This window comes from Schistocerca serialis, chromosome 6 (genome assembly GCF_023864345.2).
Source record: "Schistocerca serialis cubense isolate TAMUIC-IGC-003099 chromosome 6, iqSchSeri2.2, whole genome shotgun sequence".
In the NCBI taxonomy this organism is placed as follows: Eukaryota; Metazoa; Arthropoda; class Insecta; order Orthoptera; family Acrididae; genus Schistocerca; species Schistocerca serialis.
Genome location: NC_064643.1, coordinates 260,247,787 through 260,265,744, shown reverse-complemented (window position 1 = coordinate 260,265,744; position 17,958 = coordinate 260,247,787). Strand labels below are relative to the sequence as shown.

The following is a 17,958-nucleotide window of genomic DNA, read 5'->3' as shown; positions in this document are numbered from 1 at the left end:
ACTAATGAATGCCCACAGCTACAAAGCTGGCCACCAGGCAGGCTACTAGTGGCCATAACTTGCAACTAACATTGTCAAAAAGTGCAAATAATGTTGTTCCTCTAGTTTTTGAGGACCAGAAATGAATTTTTAAGACAGTTCAGTTTTGGGTTTGCAGTCAACTGTGTGTATTGGTTGGCAGAGTATGGTAACCTAGTTGGTAACACAAAAGCATTTTCTTTGGGGTGTATGTGGGTACATCTCGCTGTATTCAATAGTTGAGTTCAATTCTTTTTAAGTTTTTCTGTTTCTCCAAGATTAGGAGAGAATACTTAAAGAAATAAAATTTAATCCAAGTAACGGAATATTATGCTGGGGAGGAAATAATGATCATTAGTTGATCACTAAGGAAATAACCAATATATCTTGATTGAGTTTGGAGATATGATCAAAGGAAAGTTGTGGGATTGGTAATTGTGTGGATCATTATAAGGAATTGATAGCTAACCCATTGGTAGCACACATCTAATGAGAAAAATGACTGTTTTCACTTTTGATGTTGTGGTAGTAAGGTTATATTAGAGCGCTAAAATAGACTCAGCTTGGTATTTTGTTGGTGAAATGGATGCTACCACTAATGTTTTCAGGATATTATAAAATGTAGTAGAAGGATGTGTGCAATAGTCAACTGCACATAGAAAACATTCGTTTATTTACTTTGCTACACAGTTTGAAAGTAGATATTTTGGAACTATAGGAAGCAAGAAATTGAGTTATTTAAAACTTAAAGACTAGGCTGCTTCAACTATCTGCTGCTTTTTGTGATCAGTTATGGGGATATCCAGGTGACAATGTCTGAAGTGGATGTGTTTCTGCTCTGCTGTGTAAGAAATAGGGTAAAAAGTGGTAATGGCAGTTAGTGGTGGTGGCAATTAGTTCCTGTTTTATTTTTATATTTCGGTGGGGAATACTGGAGTACTCAAAGGCAGGGACTGTATGCATGGCTGGAAGAGAAATAAGTTTATTACAGTCAAGCATAAAACACCATTTTGCTACTTGCTCCAAAACTGATCTGATGTTGCATCATCGAAACAAATGAACTAAAAAAATATATATTTTTCTCTTCTATTTAAACCCTATGGGAAAAGCAAAGTATTTATTTACCAAAGGTATTTTATTAGAAATAATTTATTCCAGTACTATGGGAAGAATAATTACAACTGGAAACATGATGAAAATCACTACATAAATGAATATTTTTGCAGTGAAAAGAAATTACCTGATAAGTTAACAAATAATATTATCAAACAAACAACTAATATAGAGAGAGTAATCTCTATACGAAATAACATCACTTGTGTGTTACCCAAATTTGATTGATAAGACGATAAGTGCAAAAAGTAACTTTCTTTCTCATTACAGATGAATGATATAATTAATTAATTTGAAAATATCGAACAGAAGATGTTGGTGGATGCTGACTGTATGTGTGAAGTAGAAAAAAACTGAGTTTTCATAGTCTTCAGGAAATTCACTGAAGATATTAGCATACTCATATAGTAACTTCATGTCTATAATATGATAGCACTTGTGCAGTAGTATAAATACAACAGGTTTTGTGAAAGCACCTACATACACACAAGTTTTCCTTCACATGTGCTTATTTATATCAATGAATATGAAATAAAGTTAAGCCTGCTGTGATTTCAGTGTTTCTCTGCCCCAGCTATCCGTTGCATTTATAACAATCTGTCTGCCATCAAAACACATTAAACACCATTGAGGACTGCAACAATGGTCAACAACTGTTTATTGAACATGTCCTGTTAATTGTGGTGCCACGCATATTAAGTTGTGTAGACTACACTGGGTCCAGTTGGTAGAGGCACGATACATTCCGGATTCTGTCGATAGGCTCTGAGCAGAACTACTGTAAGTAAAATTAATGCATGGTACTGAAGCCCATTTGAGGTTTAACTATATAAATTAAACCTAAGTGGAAGCTGTGGTCAGTCCATTTGCTATACACTGATCACATCAGTCATTGTTTGTTTGGAACAAGCCACCAGGTAAGCTTGCTGTTTATCACCCTATATGCTAGAAGCCACTGCATTAGTACATACAGCTATTGACTGCAGGTGGAAAACAAACATCTGATTTGTTGTAATGTAGCAGGTTTTCACCGTATTTCACAGTTTTCATTTTATTTCACAATGTAGACTATCAATTTTTGCTATTTTCAAGTTGAATATAAAATAAAAGAATCCTCAAAATAAGTGTTTTTAGGCGTAATTTGTGGCAGTAGTGTGCAGAGAAATGGCTCAATTACCTTGTATATAATTATCAGAATTAGTAGTCTTTCCAGTTATGTATCCTGCAGTATTATGAGTGGCAAAACTCACTTTTTTTAATAATAGGTCTATAATATGACATAAAATTTTGGAATTTCTTTCTTGTTCGTTTATGACTTTGAGATTTGATTACGTCAGTTGACATTATGAGTGTTGGTAAAATAACTGCCTGGGAGGAGAAGAATGAAATTCTTGTACTGACATTGATTTATAGCCCCTTTGTCTGTAGATACCTTATAAAGCAGTATAAAGAATTTTCAGTGTTTCATATGTTAAGGTCTATAAACTTATTACGGGTGTTGGAGTGGTGTGGTGGCTGTGCTGGCTGTTGGTGACGTAACAAGTCACTAGCCAGTAAGAGCTCACTAGCTGGAAATGACTGATGTTTCCTTGATTCTGACCGAGCACATTCCTCGAAACTCAGTGTTTGAATTTAAAAGGTTGATGATTGATATTGTTCCTGAATACAGTACAATGGAAGCACAAGCAAACAGATGAGTCTGAGTTATAAGTGGCACAAGAAAAGATACTGGCTTGGTCTGGAACACTTCACATCGACTGACCTGTTTTTCCAATACAACCTAGTAGTAGCTGTATCATGACTGTGTGTTGAAGCTAAACATTGCAAGTTGTGTTGGCAGCACCGAGTGTGAATTATGTCAGCATTTTCTCTGTCATGTCTCCCCTCACCACAATGGCCTAAAATATTCTCTTAGCTCTACCACTATCCACAGTGTGAACCATCTGTCTTTTGTGTCACTTATAACATTCAGTCACATCAGACATCAATAGGAACTGGACGAAGTAAAGCTAGAAGTCAAGTATAATGTAGAATTGAGGTAAATCTAACTAGGAAGAAAACTAAAATTGGGGAATTTTTAGCATTGATATTATGAGTTTTTTGCGAATTTATGGTATAGAATCATGAAAAATATAAAATCAGAGAACATAAAATGGAAGTTCCACTGTATATTAGATGTGTGTGTGGAGGGGGGGGGGGGTGTGGAGGGGGGGATGTTTTCTTTTCTGAAGAAGACTTTGGTGATAGTTCAATGTGTAACAGTCTTTCCATTGCACCTGTATGCAATCCATACTTTTCATACTATTGTTGATATTCCAACCTAGACTATGTATTATTAAACACACACACACACACACACACACACACACACACACACACACACACACCAACAGTGTGTCTCCTCTCATGTTTCAACAGATATTTGCAATTTCCTTTTTGCATTGTGCAACTGAAGTCAGCCCAAACAATTACAGCTTGTCACATATTTCATTCATGGCCAGTGTTGACAGGAAGTGTAGGTTTGCTCCCACCACAAATAAAATTATTTTTAAATCAAAATTTTATGTGCCCATTTGATAGACCATTCCCAAATTAGTCTAGTCCAATATTCATTTTATTGCTATGTATTAACAGGGGCAGTAAAACGTGACGAATAAATGGCAACCTGGCAGTGACTCAGTAGCACTGCATGGTTGGAGGTAGCAGTCAGCTTGGGCAGGGCAGTACTGTCACCGCTGGAGTACTGGTTTTTCTTAAGAGTTTTGCTGTCCCTGTTAATACATGTCAATAAAACAAATACCATGCTAGACTAATCTGGAACCATTCTATTGAATGGGCACATAAAATACTGCTTTAAAAATAAGTATCTGTAAAGGAAAACAAACTGATGCTTTCTGTCGATAATGAGCATAGCATGAAAGATGTGATGAGCACTATTTGCTTTGGTCTGACTCAAGTTACACAATGAAAAAACAAAACTGAAAATATCTGTTGAAACAGACAAAATGCACTTAGGAGAGACACTCTGTCTCTCTCTATCTCTGTAAGAATAATGTTTTTCTTTTGTTTATGACAAGTAAAACAATATGAATAGTAATTACAAAATAATAAAAACTACAACTTCTCCATTATAATCTGCTTATATTGCACTGTTGCTGAGTGTATGTGTTGATCACATGGGCTGGTAACATATTACTTTCAGGGCATGCCAATGAAGTACCACAATGTGAATATGGAGTTCCATTTAATAATATGATTTCTGTACACCACATTAGGATCAGTTAGTTTCTGAATTAGTTCAGTATCCAATCACGGGTAAAAGTAACACAACTAGAGCTACACCTCATCCTTCCAGTTTGTGTACCAACTAATCTTCGGTTCATGGTAATTTTTGTATTTCCTTTAGGTTCTTGTTCTTGATGAACTAGCACCATGAAGCATCTGTGGTAATCTCCACACCCATGCAACATGTACCCTGCCTTACACCTGCTTGCTCACATTAGTTTAAGTTCCTCACACATTCAGGGCACTGGGCAGAAATTGCATAACATCAATAACCACTTGGGTGGAAGTCTTTAATGCATGTAGGCTCCTGCTGTTCCATCACTCATATAACTAATTTAAAGTGCCCTGTTTCAATATGCATTACATCAAAGAGTTTTCTAACATTACTCATAATGATGGTAGCATTTCACCCCTCTTGTAAGGGAATTTCACCTAATTTGCAATTTCATCTAAGTTTTTCAGTCACTGCCCTGCTGCCAATGGTATAAGGAAACTATTTGACTATTTGAATGTCCAAAAGAACAGACACCACACATTCATATAATTGATTCACCTCAGTGGGCAATGAATCCATAACCTTCAGTTTGACCCCTGACAGGAATCTAAAATAAGGTAGCCTGCAGGACATGGACAATGGATAGGTGGCACTGGTTTGGAGTGTGGGTCAGCTGGTGAGCATACCAAGATAGGCCACGCAATTGTGATAAACACTGTGTCCAGATGGTGTAGTGGTTAACACAATTGCCTACTTTGCAAGAGATCCAGGTTCGAGTCCTGGTCTGGCACACATTTTCACTTGTTGCCACTGATGCTGCATAAAGTCCCATTACAGTTGATATCATCAGTGCCTTCCCTTCCCTTTCATTTCTCCACATTCCACCTTCAATTTATATAATGTGTATCACAGTTGCGAATTCCGTGTGATGTTTGTTCTTTTGGACATGTCCAAAACAACAGACACCATACATTCATACAAAATATATGTAAGCCTGCCAGGAAATAAGGCCTGAGTCATTGACTGACTACAAAGGTAGTTTATGGGTAAATTAGATACCTAGTATCATTTTCCATGTATTATTGGTGATAAATCATAATGATTTGGAATAAGTTATTTTACATTCACACCACACATTAATTTGTAAATATGGCCACATGGTGACCATTACAAGCCTTCTTCCCCCTTAATTATGTACATATGTTAGTTAGTAATTGCTACCCACTACCTTTTAAACATTACAATACTGCATTTATTAGTATTTATTAACTATTTAACAGAAATTCTTCTATGAAATAGAAGTTGTCAAAAAATAACATTTTCCCTTTATTTTCAAATTTTCCTTTCATTCTGTCAGACGTTTCATATCAAAGGGGTAACTAAATTAAAATTTTGGTTGCAGCCTTGTGTACCCCTTTAGGTACTAAAAATTAACTTAATGTGGAGAACCAAAGATAATTTTTGCTTCTGGTACTGTAATTATGTACATTATCTTTCCTTCTGAACTACAGTGTAATATTTACAACAAACTTCATGATGGGATAAATCTAGCCTATGGAGAAGCAGTAGTCAAAATGCCTAACTCATTAAACAAATTTTTATGAAATGATTATGGGTGAGCACAACAAATTATTAGTCTTACAGCACTTTTTTTGTAATGAAGACTTTTATTTTTAAAGGTGAGTTACCCCAGAACATTATTCAATAAGACATTATCCAATATTTGCAATGATGCTTATACTAGATGCGGTTGAATTAAGTTGTTTTAGGAGTTCCAATTTTTTTTCAATTTAAATTCTCATCAGTGTGGACACCTAAAAAATTTGAAGTTTCCACCCTATTTCTTATTTCCTCAACTGTATTCACTTATCACTGTTAACTCTGGATGTGCAGAACTGAACACGATGTGTCTTTCTGAAACAGAGTGAGCTCATTTTTGAAAAACCACTCAACAATACTTTTAAGAACATTTGTTACCATTTATTCTGCAGCTATATGTGTGTTTGGTTTGATTACAACACTAGTCTCATCTGGAAAAAAAGAACTGTTTCTCCTTGTTAAATATGTGAGAAAAGGTTGTTTACATATATAAGGAACAACAGTGGACTTAAGAACGAGCCTTGGGGAATCTCCCGTTAGCAGAACATTGGTTGAGTTATTAAGTAAAAGTTTCTGCATTCTTTTGGTTAGATGTAACTTTGTCCATTGGATACATGTACCATGAATTCCACAAAACCTCAGTCTATTTAAGAGAATATTGTGATTCACACAGTCAAGTGCCTTAGAGAGGTCCCAGTGCTATTTTTTTTATTTACTCCTCACAAAATTTGATGAGTGACTGTGTAAAGGGCATTTTCAGTTGAGCAACTCTTCTAAATCCAGACTGTGATTTACTGTGGATATTATTCAAAAAGACATCACCAATTCAAAAATTTTTGAAAATGTTGGTACTAGTGAAATGGGCTGCCACCTCCCTTATAGAGGTGTTTAACAATGGTGTATTTCAATTTTTCTGGAAAAATTCTCTGAGCTAGTGATGCATTACTTTTTTCAGAAAAGACAGTGCCTATCAGGGCTGCCTACACCTGGGGCCACAGGGGGGAATGGGGGGTTGGGATGGGGGAGGGAGGGATTGTGCACCCCCTCTCCAAGGTTGTAGGTTGTAGGCAAAGGAAAAGAAAAAAATATAGTGTAGTCAGGTGTTTGTCTTTCGAGAAAAAAGGTGGAAATGGAACTCTTCTACAGGTACTTACAAGTCACCAAATCACGATTTGTCTTCCAAAATATTAAAAATACCCCATACCCCCAGGTATGGCAATGGTCCCATCCTCCTACAAAATAATTTGTGGATGACCTTGGTACCTATTATATAGAAAGAAGTCTTTCGTACTCTGTTGCAGACACCATCAAATCCAGATGAGCTTTTATTTTTGAAGGAAAATATAATTTTGTAATTCCAGAAGAAGAAGCTGGTGGTACTGAAAGATGATGGCAATGCCAGGAGGAGGGAGCAATAAGGTACGGGATTGCAGAAGATCAAGTTCTACAGAGCAATTATTGTTTTATTTAGAAGAGGTTTTCACAAAAGAAATTTGACACAATTTAAAACACAAGCTTCATATAAAATTATCTACCAATTAAGAAATTAATTTGCAAGCAATCCTCCATCAAAATTGTGGCAGATAGAGGAAAATGAGTCAAAGAATGAACTTATTATAGTTATAAGAGGGTCTTCGAGGAAATTTTGCACAGTTTAAATGAGAAACAATTTCCAATTGAATATTCAAGTTACTTTACCATTAGCACTATGGAATAAAATTTTAATGACTGAAAGTAATAATGAAATTATGATTGGCTCTCCTGTAGTGAGACCACTGATTCCACATTGATGAAAGTTGGCTTCTTACAGGTGAGCGTATCACATACAATTTACGAAGCCTGCTCCTGGTATTTGGACACTTTACCATAAGATAAGGAAACAGAGCTATCACACATAATTCATGTAATTACATAAAGGAATATACCCAATCAAGGGGCCCTGGAATACGAAATCCTTGCCAAAAATAACTAAAGGCTAAGATTACTCAGCACACCACTGTACAAGAAAATTGTAATGTTAGACACTCCTGCCACTATGGGTACAATAGCTCAAGAATCCTATAATCAGCTGCTGTTTCCTCACTGAGTTGCCTTACTCCAACTGCCTCTTAATAATCCCCAAATTCTATCCTCCTCATGTTTTTCCTATAAATTTTTGAATAAGGAGGAAATCTCAGAATGGTAGCCTTGGTAGCAGTTTGCTGGATCTCAAACATACGACTTGATGCACCCACCACTTCATTATCAGAGCCCTTTTATGTGCCTCACCCTAAACTTAAGTGCAGTCATGTGGACTGCCCAACAGGCTATGCTCAGAGTCTTTTGGGATCTCCCCAAAACTAAGCTCAGGACTTGATTATCAGTCTCTAATGCAAAGTATTTATACACGAGATAGAAGCAAAACTTCTCTAAACCAAATAAAATGGTGAGGGCCTTCCATTCACAAAGTAAATATTTCATTTTAGGAATAGACAAGACATAAATGCATTAAAAATAAGCTGATGTTCCCCATCTGTCTTCTGAAACAAAACTGCTTTTACCACATCATTGGATGCATCTTTTTGAGGAGCAAACATTCTTTTCTCTAAAACTGGGATCACTTGAACTAGTGCATTGCTTAGAGCCACCTTTAAGTCTTCAAACACAGCCTGTTGACTCTAAAAACAGCAAAAAACCTCAATGTTTGCTCAAAGTTGATTTAATGGCTCAGCCAGCTGTTCAAATCTGGAAATGAATTTTTGGAAGAAAGTGATCATTCTGATAAATACGCTATCATCCTTTTGTCTTTCAGAGGGAGTGGAGGGGGGAGGGATAAGCATTAATGGCTTTAGTCCTTTCCTGATTAGTTTTAACCCCCTGAGCCAGAAACATGTGCCCAGGGAAGGAAATTTAAAGATGTGTTAAATCAACTTTTGTAGGCTTCAGGGTAAGAGTGGCTTTCCTTATGCACTGCAAATCCTGCCTTAAGTGATCAAGATGTTCCATAACGGTGCTACTGTAAATGACCATGTCATCCAAATAATTATAGAGAAAATGACACTTTATACTGAAGAGCCAAAGAAACTGGTGCACCAGCCTAAAATCATGTAGGGCCCATGCAAGCATGCAGAAACATTGCAACAGGATTCGGCATGGACTCAACTAATGTCTCAAGTAGTGCTGGAGGGAACTGATACCATGAAACCTGCAGGACTGCCATAGATCAATGAGAGTACAGTAGGAGTGGAGATCTATTCTGAACAACACGTTGCGGAGGCATGTAAACGTAGAGCAACCAAGGGAACGACGGAAAACAGATAAAAATGACGATTACAAATAATTGATCACAACGGCCGCCACCAGAGTCGCAAGATCGATTTACGATCGCACGTGTGATATCTTATCTTTTAGACACCGCAACTTCAATAGGCAATCATTCTTGGAAATTACCATTCTTACTACTGAATACACATTGGTTACGGTTGAATTTCTATGTAACATCCATGGAGGTAAAAAACAAAAAAAGGCAGTTGTCATTACGTCACAAACTAGAAGCCGACGGCCGCCATCTTATGTAGCTCAAAAACATTAGATTGACCCACCGCAGTGTTACTTTCTCGTGACGTCACTCTGACGTGCCCATGCTCAGTTTCCACCGTTGTCTATATTTTTCATACTTCCATTCACTTTTGGCTTATAGAATAGTGTTCAGGTATAACTTAACTTTAAGAACGAAGATACAAATTGCTCAAAAAGAATATGACGTGGTTATCATCAACGATCATCTTGTAGACATCTGTACAACGAGTTAGGGATTTTGACTACCCCTCCGCAGTATATCAGACACAGGAATGGAAAGGTACAAGTTGGAACACCTATAATATTGTTAAAAGAATAGGCTGCTACGCACCATAGAGAAAACGCATGAAATAGCAGACAGGCACGACGATGCGAGTGTTTGCATCAGCTTTTGGCCAAACCCTTCTTCAGAAAGGAAGAAAAACACATTCATACAATCATAGAAAACTCACGTACACACAACTGTTGCCTCCGGTTCCAGTAGCCAGAACCAGCGAATATTGTTGATATTTCAACCTGGACACCCGATTGTTTGATTCTGCCTAACGACTTTTCTTCCATCCCAAAAACCAGTGATTTTTTCTTTTGTTGCTATCCTCTGACTTATTAGACTCAGTGCCCGTACTTGCTTTTCCTTCGCGTGTTTTTCATTGCCTTACCAAACCGCAAACGCTCCGAGATACGAGCCACACTGTATTAACGGTCTTTCCCACCACAACACACAGCTACTTGAGAGCGCTGATTGCTGATGCAGCAACTCTTGTGCTAAATTCCTCCTGCCGATAATTATTCGTTTTCTGTCACTTTAAAAAAGATTCTGGCTAGAATAGCACGAGACAGAGGTCATGTGCGTGTGAAGAAGGTCGGAACACTATTTTCGTCGTGCCTGCCTGCTGCTCTCCGTATGAGTAACTGTGTATCCGCTTCACAATGCTGCAACCAAAAATTTTGATCACTTATCGGTTGATATAAAATGCCTCATCTTATTGTTGTTGTTGTGGTCTTCAGTCCAGAGACTGGTTTGATGCAGCTCTCCGTGCTACTCTATCCTGTGTAAGCTTCTTCATCTCCCAGTACCTACTGCAACCTACATCCTTCTGAATCTGTTTAGTGTACTCATCCCTTGGTCTCCCTTTACGATTTTTACCCTCCACGCTGCCCTCCAATACTAAATTGGTGTTCCCTTGATGCCTCAGAATATGCCCTAGCAACCGATCCGTTCTTCTAGTCAAGTTGTGCCACAAATTTCTCTTCTCTCCAATTCTACTCAATACCTCCTCATTAGCTATGTGATCTACCCATCTAATCTTCAGCATTCTTCTGTAGCACCACATTTCGAAAGCTTCTATTCTCTTCTTGTCTAAACTATTTATAGTCCACGTTTCACTTCCATACAAATACTTTCAGAAACGGCTTCCTGACATTTAAATCTAAACTCGATGTTAACAAATTTCTCTTCTTCAGAAACGCATTCCTTGCCGTTGCCAGTCTACATTTTATATCCTCTCTACTTCGACCATCATCAGTTATTTTGCTCCCCAAATAGCAAAACTCCTTTACTATTTTAAGTGTCTCATTTCCTAATCTAATTCCGGCAGCATCACCGAATTTAATTCGACTACAGTCAATTATCCTCGTTTTGCTTTCGTTGATGTTCATCTTATATCCTCCTTTCAAGACATTGCCCATTCCGTTCAACTGCTCTTCTAGGTCCTTTGCTGTCTCTGACAGAATTACAATGTCATCGGCGAACCTCAATTTTTTTATTTCTTCTCCATAGATTTTAATATCTACTCTGTATTTTTCTTTTGTTTCCTTTACTGCTTGCTCAATACACAGATTGAATAACATCGGGGATAGGCTACAGGCCTGTCTCACTCCCTTCCCAACCACTGCTTCCCTTTCATGCCCCTCGACTCTTATAGCTGCCATCTGGTTTCTGTACAAATGTAAATAGCCTTTCGCTCCCTATATTTTACCCCTGCCACCTTCAGAATTTGAAAGAGAGTGTTCCACTCAAAATAGTCAAAAGATTCTCTAAGTCTTCAAGTGCTAGAAACGTAGGTTTGCCTTTCCTTAATCTATTTTCTAAGATAAGTCGTAGGGTCAGTATTGCCACACGTGTTCCATCATTTCTGCGGAATCCAAACTGATCTTCCCCGAGGTCGGCTTCTACAAGTTTTTCCATTAGTCTGTAACGAATTCGTGTTAGTATTTTGCAACCGTGGATTATTAAACTGATAGTTCGGTAATTTTCACATCTGTCAACACCTGATTTCTTTGGGATTTGAATTATTATATTCTTCTTGAAGTCTGAGGGTATTTCGCCTGTCTCATACATCTTGCTTACTAAATGGTAGAGTTTTGTTAGGTCTGGCTCTCCCAAGGCTGTCATTAGTTCTAATGGTATGTTGTCTACTCCCGGGGCCTCATCTTACGCCATTGTAATGTGTAAATGGTGATGGGTAGGAACTACTGATTTAACATTCGTCTGTCTTTAATTAAAGAATAAATAAATGTTCAGCATGGAGGCATATGCACAACAAAGTGTAGTTGTTAATATAAAGTGGCTCGTTCCACATCATTACAATTTATCGTAGAAATGATACGTGGATCATGAAACTAACTATTGGTACATTACGATGCATGGTATAGGCTTACATACTTTACTTTGAAAACCTCAAAAGTTAATTCAAAAGTAAAATCAAGCAGATGATCAAAGTAGCCATACATTCAAATTGTAATATGTTTGGTTATTCCTCAGAACCTGACTGTGTTACTAGGCGGCAAATATTCTGGGAAAAGAAAACTGTTGAAAAGGTAGACCTACGTGTTACATATGTTATGCTGCAATTACTAAAAAAAGGTGACTTACGCAAATATCCATTTTACAGGCTCTAAGCGTTAGAGACCATTCTCTGACTTACACTTAAAGTAATGCTAGAAAGTGTTTAAAAATCATATCATTTCTTTTTACGCTGTAAATTACTAGTATTGGCCACACATTGAATGTTACATCATAGATAACATAGATAAGATTTCAAAGCGAGAAGATAGATAAATTGATAAACTAATAAAACAAGAACCCGATTCTGCATGCAGTTCCGTACTTTTGACATTTCAAAAAGCGTTCACTTTGTTGACATGCACAAGATACGGTAGCATGCCTTGCTCATTTCCTCGTTGCACACGTTCATGTGCTAACAAAGAACCCGTAGGTAGATTTTTTGCAAACGTGATCTTTAAACATGTGCATACGAGCTGAAAGTTGAAAATGTAGCGAACAAGTGGTACCAGTAGGTCTAAGTGAACAAGCATTGGTTTCGGAATTCCAGCTTTATTTGCTATCGATATGAATACAGTAAAAGTGAAATTTCATGGATTACGAAGACATTCTTTTCACATCACAATCTTCTCTTCTTGCTTATTCGAAATGTACCAAGAAAAAAACAATTGTGTCGTTTTACTAGAGCAAATAAGCACTAACGAACAGAAAAACGTTGGAAATTGTCTTCCAGACACTATGTTATTCATGTGAACGCTGCAATTTTTAGTATTTAAAAGAGCTGTTGCAGGTATATGACAGAAACAATGAACAAGAAGCAATCGTAAACAATTGTCTGCTAATGTTTTGAGCTATTTAAGATGGCGGCAGGCCCCGCCCACTCTCTCTTCAAAACAACGTACAATGTAAGTCTATAATGCCATCTGTCTTCTTTTTTTACCTCCATGGAAACATCTTTCAGAGTGTAGTAGCATACATCACTATACTGATGTTATTTGAGCTCACAGGAATGTCTGTTGAACTGTTCCAGAAGCTCATCTGACAAACTTTCAAGAAATTTTCATTTATATTAGCTCTATCGTATTTCATATAATCTGTATATTGAGGCTAATCTGTAATTTAGCGCTCATATCTGCAACAGGTGCTACCATACCTTGCTAAAAATTGAAAGCCAAAATGCAACACAAGAGAAAGGACTTACTACCTCTTAGAGCATGGCTTGTATTCCAGCATCAAAAGCTAAGGTGCCACTTGGAGATTTTAACCAGACAAAAATCTTCGTGGAGCAAATGGCGTGAAGAAATCAGGTACAAACTGAAATAGATGATTATCGAAGCAAGCTCGGTCCGAGAACACTTTTCCACAGAAGCGACATGTAATTTGGCGCTCTGTAGCCCCTCTTTTAGATATTAGTTCCTTTTCTTACGCTTTTACTCATTTTGCTCATGTCATTAACGTAATAATTCCCCTATATAGCTGAGTGATAGCGTTCGCACTTTTCCCACGGTGGACCAGTGTTCGAATACTGGTGACAGAGCCAATTTAAACTAAACTTACGTCTGATGAAAATATCTACACCAGACTGTGAGCCACACGATATATTTCTGTAGCCTTCTACCGACCCTGTGTCGAAGACTCCGAAATTTTCAAGAAGTGTGCGAATCGAACGAAGATTACAGTCTACGGGGTAAAGAAACGAAGTCAGATCGCAAAGAATATGTCGAAACTAGAACCTGCAGGGATGTGAGCCGAGTCAAGGTATACTTTTATGTAAGACAAAGACAGCATAGAAACCTAATCTGTGTACTAACTAAATTATCACTATACTGTTTATGTCATTTACTCCTATGCCATTTAAATTTAACCCAGAAGACTAATTTAGTAAGGGAGCTGCTACTATTAAAAGAAGGCGATTCTTCCTCAGTCTTACCATATATCCGCTTTTCAACTGCCATTAGTGCTTATTATTCACTTTATTACAACAATATTTTTCAAAGACAAGTATTTTGCATCTATAAATATTGAGTTTTATTACCGTATTCAGATAATTTGTAGAATGAGTGGCTAATGAGGCACATTTCTTAATTTTGTTTTGAATTGCTAAAGATTTCCTAGTTATTGTTTTATGTTAGACAGGAGCTTACCGAACTTCTTTTGCGTTAATGACGTTTGCGACTTTCTTTTTTAAGAACGTGAAGTAAGTCAACAGATTACATATCAATTTCCTCAGACCAGCAGTAAGCTCTTGCGCAATCAAAACGGGAACTGTCAAATTTTCGGGCTTCAGTAATCTCCCCAGACTGCACATTGATTGTTAATGATTTATTCAGTAAGCCTACCAGCATTTTTGTCTCACGAGGAAACACCACCAAGTTGACCATACGGTTTAAGGAGGAAAAAACACATGCAAGATATTAGTCCCAGTAATCGACCACGCGGGAAAATTTGGGCCATAATTCTGAAAGTACGCAGTTATGACGTTATGAATGTACAATTTTCAAACTTCACGCATCAGTTGCTTGTCACCAGGAGTTGTACGGGTTGACGGTCAAACTGCAAGTTTAAATGTCAAAGAACGAGAGCTCCTGACATTCGTCACTGGTGAGCATCGTTGTATGTGGCTATTCGATTAACTTCTTTACAAGGCAAACGAAAGCATTTGGGGCTTTCTTTATGCGGTTACTTATATTTTTCAGTCTTTCAGGATTATCAAGAGGAACTTTACATTATCAAAACTTGAAGCAGACGACAGTGCCCTTTTTTCTGCGTATTCAAGGGTTTTTTTCCGCAGGCTTAACAACTACGCATGACGACTGGGCGTCGTTGTGTAGCTAATTTTAGCCAGCGTAGCAACATCCTTCATATGCAGTATCTTCTTCGCAGGCAGTTATGTGCGCCAGTAAATCGGCTGGTCATACAGTTCACTCGGTATCGAAGCGGCCACACCAGTGACCGACTAGATGACACTGAACATCCGGTGAAACACCGTTTTGACATTGGTAACACACTGCGTTCCTTGTGTCAAAGGAGGAGGTTTCTATTCTGTAGCTGGTGCCAGAGATCTCTTGGCTTTCAACATTTTTGTGCTGCATTCACAAATACAATGTAGGGGAAGTTGCTATCGATGGGCCGGCTCCATCGATGGGTCGGCTCTATTTCTCTCTGGACACTGACATTAGGCACAAGCTATAGTCGATACGGCGAACAGATGATCCCTGACAGTTCGTAACGCTGTTGCCAGTTTCAACTGCGATGAGCTAACGGGTGCCGGCGCAAACGTTAGATGGGTATAGACCTGTGACAATACTGAGGCGTTGCCATAGAGACGTTTACAAAATCGCGTTACGCTATTGGTTGAGGCAAGTCTGCGATGCTCTCCTGCCCAGTTCGCTGCAACTGTCAGTGATCAAATAAGCCCATTCAACTATAGCGGTCATTAAGTGTATTCCATGTTGCCAAACACCTGCCATCTTAGTGATGAATTGTTGCTCGAAAACAAAAAGTAAAAGTGAAAAAAAAGGTAGGATCATTTGCACTATGTTCTTGTAATTGACCAGTATCAATGATTGACACGTCATAGTGATACGGTAATGGGATGAATTTTGCGCGGTTGTCACTGTGAACTATGAGCAATTAACACCACATAATCATATTCACAATATAAAGTTACGTGCTGTGAATGGAGACTAGATGTTAAGCAACGCTGTTCGAGTTGCCTCGAATGAGACACCTTGAATTTTGTCTGATGTTATGCCAAAGTAGCCCACTATGAAAAAAAAGTTATGGTTTCCATTAAACGTTTTCTAATAGTTTGTGTTTTGAGATGAGTCAAACGTGTTTCCTTTTTAATCTTCAAAGGCGACATTTCTAGTTTTAGTCTCTTCGGTTTTGAACACAAGTTATTCGATTTCAAAATTCAACAAAAAATTACTCAAAGTAAAAAAAAAAGAGAATACGAAATGTTTTCACATTGCTTAGATGTGTGTAGTACTTATAGTCCGTTCACGGAAACTGCCTGGCTCAATGGAGAAAACCAATCTCCTTGACTGAGCAGAGGGCACATGTTTTATTTTTCAAATTTATGATTTACAATGAATATTTGTGACTTCTGCGTCTACTATAGCGAAATGCTATGTTCAAGTTACACTCAAAATAAGACATTTATTACACTATCCAAGTATTTTATTACACATTTTCTTTAGGTGGCCTGTCGATAGCAACCTTCCCCCAAATGAATGAGCTTACCAACTAGTGTGTCATTAAAGTAGTAGTGTAACGGTATTTAATTATTAACATCGCTGTTGTGCATTATTTCCTTTGGATTATGGACACTGTTAAAGTGTACTACGTTTGCAGGAGAAGCGCTACACTTCAAAATGACTGGCATGATTAAATTTTAAATCGAAAATCGCTAATTTCATTTCACAATAATTCTTCTCTTGCTTGGACTGATTCATTTTGATATGCAAACAACAGTACAATAATATTATTAAACCAATATTTGAACGAATACAGGATGATTCAGCTGCCCTTACATATGGGTTTTATGCATCCCACAATGCTTTCAAAAACCAAGCACGAGATTTTTTATATTCTCTCGCTCATTACGATTAGTCCTACAGAAAAATATGGAGAAGACCTTTTGTAAGAAATGTCGTATAGTTACATTTTGTACTGAGGTACGTTTCCGCTAGAGGCCACGGCTTTCGAGGTATTAGAGAAAAGTCACTTTTGTACATTTTTCTTGAATAATTCGAAAACTACGGTCTCTAGCGAAAACATGGCCGTGTACAAAATTTAGCTATATTACTTTTCCTACAAAAAGATTCTGTTAATTTTTTTAGGACTAATAGTTTGCATGTAGCAAGGCAGAAAATACCACAATCTTGTGCATGGTATTTGGAGGCCCTTTGAGCTGCATGGACCCACAGGTAGGGGCAGTGGAATCATCTTGTATATACATGTGGTTGGCATTTTGTGTACTCATATTACGTACCTGTTTTTCGCATAAAATAACGTGTTTTGAACAGGATTTCAAAACAAGATGGGTACACGTGACCCCCTCCCCACCCCTTTTTACTCGCCTTCAACACACCATGGCTCTAGTTACTGCTCTGCTACCCAGTACTTCACGCTCGGACCAAACGAAGAAACTTTGAAATGGAGTAGCCTAGAGCTGTGCACATTCCTGATAATGAGAGATCAACCATTTACAATGTGAGTCCATCCCAACACACGTACATTGGCGCTAGGTGAGCTGGTTTGCACACAGTATGCACGAATGGCCTTGATGCAAAAGACGAAGAACTTCGTGGCAGATTAAAACTGTGTGCCGGACCGAGACTCGAACTCGGGAACTTTGCCTTTCGCGGGCAAGTGCTCACCGACTGAGCTACCCAAGCACGACTCACGCCCCGTTCTCACAGCTTTACTTCCGCCAGTACCTCGACTCCTACCTTCCAAACTTTACAGAAGCTCTCCTGCGAACCTTGCAGGACTAGCACTCCTGAAAAAAAGGATATTGTGGAGACATGGCTTAGGCCGGTATTACACTATCAAATTTCTTTGTCAAAGATTTGATCAAAGATGTGCTCAAATATTCCGT

The 17,958-nt window shown here is 38.0% G+C and overlaps 1 non-coding gene across 1 annotated transcript; it reads left to right on the top strand.

The window, feature by feature from the left end:
• Window positions 1-5,130: 5,130 nt before the first annotated feature.
• Window positions 5,131-5,203, top strand: Trnas-acu (transfer RNA serine (anticodon ACU)). Its single transcript has one exon. It is a non-coding gene; the product is annotated as a tRNA-Ser (tRNA).
• Window positions 5,204-17,958: the final 12,755 nt, after the last annotated feature.